Source organism: Desmodus rotundus, chromosome 13 (genome assembly GCF_022682495.2).
Source record: "Desmodus rotundus isolate HL8 chromosome 13, HLdesRot8A.1, whole genome shotgun sequence".
In the NCBI taxonomy this organism is placed as follows: domain Eukaryota; kingdom Metazoa; phylum Chordata; class Mammalia; order Chiroptera; family Phyllostomidae; genus Desmodus; species Desmodus rotundus.
This window is the reverse complement of record NC_071399.1, coordinates 48,238,314-48,246,967: the sequence shown is the minus strand read 5'-3', so window position 1 is coordinate 48,246,967 and position 8,654 is coordinate 48,238,314. Positions and strand designations below refer to the sequence as shown.

Sequence of the window (8,654 nt, the reverse complement as noted above, 5' to 3'; positions counted from 1 at the left end):
TCTACATTCTTGCCAACACTTGCTTTTTATTTATTTATTTTAATAATAGCCATCTTAATGAGTGTGGAGTGGTATCTCATTGTTGTTTTTTCTTTTTAAAAAAATTATTTATTCATTTATTTTTAGAGAGAGAGGAAGGGAGGGAGAAAGAGATGGAGGGAAACATCAGTCTGTGGTTGCCTCTAACGCGTCCCCTAGTGGGGACCTGGCCTGCAACCCAGGTATGTGCCTGACTGGGATTTGAACTGGCGACCCTTTGGTTCGCAGGCTGGCACTCAATCCACTGAGCTATACCACCCAGTGCTCACTGTGGTTTTGACTTATGCATTTATTCTTAAAATGCTCTCTGTCCTTGGTTCCTGCCTTCATATTGGTTCCTGGTATGTGTGTGTGTGTGTGTTTGTTCTCCTTGGCTGACTCTTTTTCTCTCTCTGCCTCTTTAATGTGGGTTTCCCTGGGTTCCTTCTCAGTATCTCCTGATTTCTTTGCACACTGTCCCTGGAGATTTTATCTACTCCCATGATGGAAGAATTATGCCCATGCTGGTAACTATCAAATTTGTATTTCTGTTGTCAAGACTTCTCTCTGAGCACAGAATTTGCATTTAAATCATCACCTTTGGAAAATAAAAGTCTGAGAAGTTTGAAACTTGGTTAAAAATATAGACACAATGGTGTTTGTTGCTGGTGAACAGGATTGGGGAATAAGGAAAATGGAAAAATTTCCATATTCTTTTATTGTGGTAGAAAAACATAAAATTTAACATCATAATCATTGTTTCAATAGACTTTATTTGTTTACAGCATTATTAGTTTCAAAGAAAAATCAGTGGAAGGTATAGAGACTTCCCATTTAGCCCCTGCCTTCACATATGCACCACCTCCTTCACTATCAAAATCCTACACAAGAATAGTACATTTATTGCAATCACTGAACCTACATTGACACATCATTATCACCCAGAGTCCATAGTTTACATTTGGGTTTGCTCTTGGTGTTGTATGTTCATGGGTTTGGACAAATACATACTGACATGTATTCACTATTATAGTATCATACCAAGTATTTTCACTGCCCTAAAAATCCTGTGTGTTCTACCTATTTATTGCTCTCTTTCTCTTAACCCCTGGCAACCACTGAGTTCTTTTCTTTACTGTCTCCATAGCTTTTCACTTTTTCCAAAATGTTATATAGTGAGAATCACACAGTATGCAGCCATTTCAGATTAACTTATTTCACTTAGTAATATGCATGTAAGTTTCCTCCTTGTCTTTTCATGGCCTCATAACTCAATTTTTTCCAGTGCTGAATAATACTGCATTGTCTGGTTGTACACAGTTTATTTATCCATTCACCTAGTGAAGGACATCTTGGTTGCTGTAATCAAAGGTGCTATGATCATCTGTGTGCAGTTTTTTCTGTGAACATAACTTTTCAACTCATTTGAGTAAAATCAATAAGTATGATTGCTGGATTATATGGTAAGTGTATATTTAGTTTTGCAAAAAAGTGCCAAGCTTTCCAAATAGGCTATGCCATTTTGATTTCCACCAGCAATGAATGAGAGTTCCTGTGCCAGTGTTTGGTGTTATTAGTGAAAGACAGAATTGATAAGCTAAACTTCATTAAAATTAAAAACTTCTATTCTCCAAAAGATATTGTCAAGAGAATGAGAAGAGAAGCCACAGATTGGAGAAAGTATTTGTAAAAGATATATCAAATAAAGGATTGCTAACCAAAGTATACAAAGAACTCTTAAAATTAAACAATAAGAAAACAAACAACCCAATTAAAAAGTGGGCAAAGATTTGAACAGACACCTCACCAAATAAGTTACCAGGATGGCAAATAAACATATGAAAAGATATTCAACATAATATGTCATAAGGATACTGTAAATTAAAAAGCAATAAGATACCACCACACACATAGGCTGGCCATAATCCATCATAACCATTTTCTAGTATAAAGTTCAGTAGGGTTAAGAACATTCACAATGTTGTGCAACCAATCTCCAGAACTCTTTTCATCTTGTGAAGCTGAAACTCTATACCTATTAAACAATAACTCTGTATTTCCTCCTTCTTTGGTTCTCCCTGGCAACAACCATTCTACTTTCTGTTTCTATGATTTTTTTGATGATTTATTTACCTCATATAAGTAGAAGCATATCATATTTGTTCTTCTGTAACTGGCTTATTTCTTTTAGCATAATGTCTTCAATGTTCATCTATGTTGCAGCATGTGACAGAATTTGCCATATTTTTTAATTTTAAAACTATTAATGTTTTCAATTGGTTCATATATGTTGTGCTAGTTGTTTGCCCCACCTGCTCCTCTCCCCACAAACATCTATTCCCAATTCTTCTCTCCTGACTCTGTGTCCCAGGAGGCTGATGTCACAGATTGCCTTGCCCTTGCCCTCTGGTTTCTGGTTGGGTCTAGCTAATGAGAAGTACTAGCAGGGACTGGAGGGCATGGAGTGTTTACTTATTCCCCCACACAAAGCATTCACTTTCTGCCTCACCAGCAGCTACTCTGCATTCCTCTTTCTGCTGTAGCTAGTCCGTGCATGCTTCACCATCCCTTTTTTGTTTTTCTTGTTCTTTTAACCTCACTCATACTTTTCTAAATAATCTTTTTATTAAAGTCTCTTTATTAAAGACTTTTGGGTATGCCATCTGTTCACATGATTTCTGCTGTGATCCTGAGTCAGACATGGAGATATAAAAAAAGTAATAGTTTAGAAATGAAAAAAGAAAATTTGTATTTATCTCCATAGCTGTTTACTCCCTTCATTTCACTGAAAATTGCCATTTCGATTTCTTGGTGTTGTTTTTAGTTGGGGCTTTTTTTTTTTGGTGGGGGGGATGGCAGATAGGATTGACTTGACCTAGCCCCTTGGATGAGCTTTAATTTGCCTCACACCCTCTGTTAAATCCTTCTCCCTTCCTTGTTCTGGTTAAGAAATCCAGTCCTAAACCATGGGGGTAGGGTATTTCCCTGTCCCAGGGATTGTGCTGAGAAGGAGCCCATGAGTCACTCCCATGATCCAGTTCAGACCAGTGAGATGAAAGGGGAAGTTACTGGAGGGTTTCCTGTCAAGAGAACCACACTGTAAGGGAGACCCAGAACTGCTACAACCAGTTTGAGGAGTTAGCAGAGGAGGTTGAGCCAGGAGAATCAAAGAAACAGAGTTGGGCAGCTAGATTAAGACACTAAAGCCAACTCTAAACCCAACAGGCCTCTACACTTCCATTTATGGGAGCTAATAAATTTAATGCATTTCTAGTTAACTACAACAACAACAAAAGCATCTTAACCAATACATATATAGTGTAAAACACACACACACACAAAGGGGATCACAGTATAGATTTTCTACTGCAAATTACTTTTTTTCACTAAGTCATATATTCTGGATATCTTTCCCAGATAAGCACATTTAGTTTTGATTCATTATGTTAAATATTGATGGTATTTTGTTCAAGGAAAGCATCAGAGTTTATTTTTTCCCTTTTGAAAAAATATTTAGGTTATTCTACAGTTTTTCCCTACATCAAACAGGGGTACAATAACTCATGTTTTGATGTGTCTGTCTTAATATATACTTAAGATGAATTCCTAGTACAACTGCTTGATCAGTAAGTCCGAGAATTTAAAATATTTTTAAGTACTGCTATATTGTTTCCTAAGAGGCTACATCAATTGTCATTCCCACTAAGAAAGCATGAGCATACTTATTTCCTCATATCCTTGCCAGCACTGGGTATTATAAAAACATTAACTTTTGAGGAAGACTCCCAAACTCTTTTTATGAGGCCAGTATTATCCTAATTACAAAACCAGATAAAGACACAACGAAGAAAGAAAATTACAAGTCAATATCTCTGATGAACATAGATGCTAAAATCTTCAACAAAATATTGGCAATCCAAATCCAGCAATACATTAAAAAGATCATGTACCACAATCAAGTGGGATTTATCCCAGGGATACAAGGATGGTACAATATTTGCAAATCAATAAATGTGATATAAGCAAAATGAAGGACAAAAATCACAAAATCGTAGCAATAGATGCACAAAAAGCATGTGATAAAACCCAGCACCCATTTATGATGAAAATGCTCAGCAAACTGAGAATAGAGGGAGCATACCTCAACATAATAAAGGCCATATACAATATACCTACTGCCAATATCACAATGGGCAAAAACTAAAAGCTTTCCCACTAAGATTAGGAACAAGACAAGTATGTCTGCTTACCAGAAGTCCTAGCCACAATGATCTGACAAGAAGAAGAAATAAAAGGCATCCAAATTGGAAAGGAGGAAGTAAATTGGTCATTATTAACAGCCAACATGATAGTGTACATAGAGAACCAAATAGGCTCCACCAAGAAAACACTCAACCTAGTAAGTATATCAGAAAAATAGTGAGATATGGACTTTCAGCCAAGACGGAGGCATAGGTGGGTACACTTTGCCTCCTCACACAACCAAAAGAATGAAAATAAGATCTCCAAAATAAATAAAGAACTTACAGGACTCCACTCCAGAAACGCAAATAACCCAATTAAAAAATGGGCAAAGGACTTGAACAGACACTTCTCCAAGGAGGACATACAAAGGGCCCAGAGACATATGAAAATATGCTCAGCATCACTAGCCATCAAAGAGATGCAAATTAAAACCACAATGAGGACTGAGCAAAATGGCTGACGAGTTGGAGGCTGTGCTGCATTTCCCTCCCTCAGGTGCAGCTGACAGCGAAGGACCTGCAGATGTTGCTCCAGGAACAGCCACTCTGGAGCCCCCTTCTTCCGCTGCAGTCTCTCTGGGAACAGAGGAGCCTGCCGCTGACACCAAGAAAAAAATTGACATTCTGCTAAAGGCCATGGGAGACACCCCTATAATGAAAACAAAGAAGTGGGCCATAGAGCAAACCCGAACCATCCAAGGACTCATTGACTTCATACAAAAGTTCCTTAAACTTGTGACTTCAGAACAGTTGTTTATTTATGTGAATCAGTCCTTCGCCCCTTCCCCTGACCAGGAGGTTGGAACCCTCTATGAGTGTTTTGGCAGTGATGGTAAACTGGACCTATGTTACTGCAAATCTCAGGCATGGAGATAAACTACAGAAAAGATCTTGATAACTTAAATGAATCTTCACAAAGTAAGCAGCTCTGAAAAGTTTAACACTTTTGGCAAGAGACTTGTGAATATGATCTAATCAGCATGTTATCTGCTATGACCCATGTTTACGCATGTTAAAAATCCATAGAGTAGATAGACTCACAAGAATATAATTTGCATTACAGAAATCATGATAAAAGGCTGACATTAGAATATACCCAGTACTACAACTATTGCTCCATATATGCCTCCAAGATAATTGATAAGGAGACTAAGATTGTAAAAGCCTCTTTGTCACCAGTTCTTAAAACTGTTTTCTTGTAGAATTAACACTATGCTGATTGTTTTTCCACTGTAAAAGTCAGTTTTGTTTACTAAAGGATTCTTTTTGTGCTTTAAAAAATAAATAAATAAAAAATAAAACCACAATGAGATACCACTTCATACCAGTGAGAATGGTCATCATAAACAAATCAACAAACAACAAGTGCTGGTGAGGTTGTAGAGAAAAGGGAACCCTAGTGCACTGTTGGTGGGAATGCAGACTAGTGCAGCCACTGTGGAAAACAGTATGGGATTTCCTCAGAAAACTAAAAATGGAACTGCCTTTTGACCCACCAATACCACTGTTGGGATTGTACCCTAAGGATCCTGAAACACCAATCCAAAAGAACCTATGCACCCCAATATTCAGGGCAGCACAATTTACAGTTGCCAAGTGCTAGAAGCAACCTAAGTGCCCATCAATAAGTGAGTGGATAATAAAACTGTGGTACATTTACACAATGGAATATTATGCAGCAGAAAGAAAGAAGGAGTTCCTACCTTTTACAACAGCATGGATGGAACTGGAAAGCATTATGCTAAGTGAAATAAGCCAGGCAGAGAAAGAGAAATACCATATGATCTCACCTTTAAGTGGAACCTAATCAACAAAACAAACAAGCAAGCAAAATACAAACAGAGACATTGAAATAAAGAACAAACTGACAATTAGTAAAGAGGAGGGGGGAGAGGGATAATGGGGAAGGGCTATCAAGGAACATGTATAGATATTTGTACATCCGGCCAAAATGGAGGTGTAGGTAGATACACTGTGCCTCCTCACACAACCAAAAGAAGGACAACAACAAATTTAAAGACAAAAAACAACCAGAACTGGCATATAATCCAATTGACACCAAGGAGTTAAAGAAGAAATATTTATCCAGACCAGTAGGAGGGGCAGAGAAAGGCAGCTGGGGTGGAGAGGACTCCCAGCAAGGAGACTCCCAGGTGGTCCCACATTTCCATGTGGATAAATCAGGAGGAGCAACTGGGGAGCAAGACAGACCACACAACCCAGGGTTCCAGTGTGGGGAAAGAAAGCCTCAAAACCTCTGACAGAAAAAAACCTGTGGGGGTTAAAGCAGCAGGAGAAACTCCCAGCCTCATGGAAGAGTTCACTGGAGAGACACACAGGGTCCTAGAATGTACACAAACACACGGACCTGGGATTCAGCACCAGAAGGGCCCAATTTGCTTGTGGGTAGAGGAGGAAGTAAGTGAAAGCCAGCAGAGGGCTGAACAAATGGCATTGTTCCCTCTCGGACCCCACCTTCACATACAGTGCCACGACACAAAAATATGGCCCAAATGAAAGGACAGATCAAAGCTCCAGAGAAAATACAACTAAGCGATGAAGATATAGCCAACCTATCACATGTACAGTTCAAAACACTGGTAATCAGGATGCTCACAAACGGTTCAGTATGGTTGCAAAATAGAGGAAAAAATAAAGACTATGAAAAGTGAAATAAAGGAAAATCTAGAGAGAACCAACAGTGACAGGAAGAAAACTGGGATTCAGATCAACAGTTTGGACCAGAGGGAAGAAATAAGCATTCAACCAGAACAGAATGAAGAAACAAGAATTCAAAAAAATGAGGAGAGGCTTAGGAACCTCTGGGACAACTTTAAACATTCCAACATCTGAATCATAGGGGTGCCAGAAGGAGAAGGGGAAGAGCAAGAAATGGAAAACTTATTTGAAAACATAATGAAGGAAAACTTCCCTAATCTGGCAAAGGAAATAGACTTCTAGGAAGTCCAGGAAGCTCAGAGAGTCCCAAAGAAGTTGAACCCAAGGAAGCACACACCAAGGTACAACATAAATACATTACCCAAAATTAAAAGATAAGGAGAGAATCTTAAAAGCAGCAAGAGAAAAGGAGACAGTTACCTACAAAGAGTTCACATAAGACTATCAGCTGATTTCTCAAAAGAAACCTTGCAGACAAGAAGGGGCTGGAAAGAAGTATCTGAAGTCATGAAAGGCAAGGACCTACATCCAAGATTACTCTATTCAGCAAAACTATCATTTAGAATGGGAGGGCAGATAATGTGCTTCCCGGTTGAGGTCAAGTTAAAGAAGTACATCATCACCAAGCCCGTATTACATGAAACATTAAAGGGACTTATCTAAGAAAAAGAAGATCAAAAATATGAACAGTAAATTAACAAAGTGATAACTATCAACAACCAAACCTAAAAAAACAAAAACAAAAACAATCTAAGCAAACAACTAGTACTGGAACAGATTCACAGAAATGGAGACCACCCGGAAAGTTATCGGCAGGGAGGGGGAGGGGAGAGAATGGGGTAAAGATTCAGGGAATAAGAAGCATAAAGTGCAGATACAAAATAGGCATGGGGAGGTTAAGAATAGTATGGAAAATGGAGAAGCCAAAGAACTTATATGTATGACCCATGGACATGAACTAAGATGGGGGAATGCTGGTGGGAGGAGGGGTACAGGGCAGAGGGTAATAAAAGGGGGAGAAAAAGAATGGGACAACTGTAATAGCATAATCAATACAATATATTAAAAAAAAAGAAAAGTAGTGAGATACAAAGTCAATATTCAGAAATCAATGGCAAGTTTGTACACCAACAATTATCAGGAAGAGAAACTAAGAAATAAATCCCATTTACTTTAGCAACAAAAAATAAAGTATCTAGGAATAAATTTAACCAAGGAGGTAAAAGACCTATAGTCAGAAAACTATAGAAAACTAAAGAAAGAAAATGAGGAAGATACAAATAAATGGAAGCACATACCGTGTTCATGGATTGGAAGAACCAACATCATTAAAATGTCCATACTACCCAAACAATCTATAGATTCAACACAATTCCTATTAAATTACTAATGACATATCTCACAGATCTAGGGAAAATATTCCAAAAATTTATATGGAACCAAAAAAGACCCTGAGTAGCCTCAGCAATCTTAAGAAAGAAAAACAAAGTAGGACAGATCACAATACCTGATATTTAACTATACTACAAGGCCACTGTAATCATTCAAACCACTCTGGTACTGGCATAAGAACAGACACATAGAGTAATGGAACAGACTAGAAAGCCCAGAAATAAACCCATGTCTCTATGGTCAATTGACATTGACAAAGGAAACAAGAACATACAATGCAATAAAGACAGTCTTTTCAATAAATGGTGTTGGGAGAACTGG

The 8,654-nt window shown here is 38.1% G+C and overlaps 1 pseudogene; it reads left to right on the top strand.

The window, feature by feature from the left end:
* The first annotated feature begins 4,715 nt into the window (after positions 1 to 4,715).
* On the top strand, positions 4,716 to 5,138 carry LOC112311240 (ubiquitin-like protein ATG12 pseudogene; annotated as a pseudogene).
* Positions 5,139 to 8,654: the final 3,516 nt, after the last annotated feature.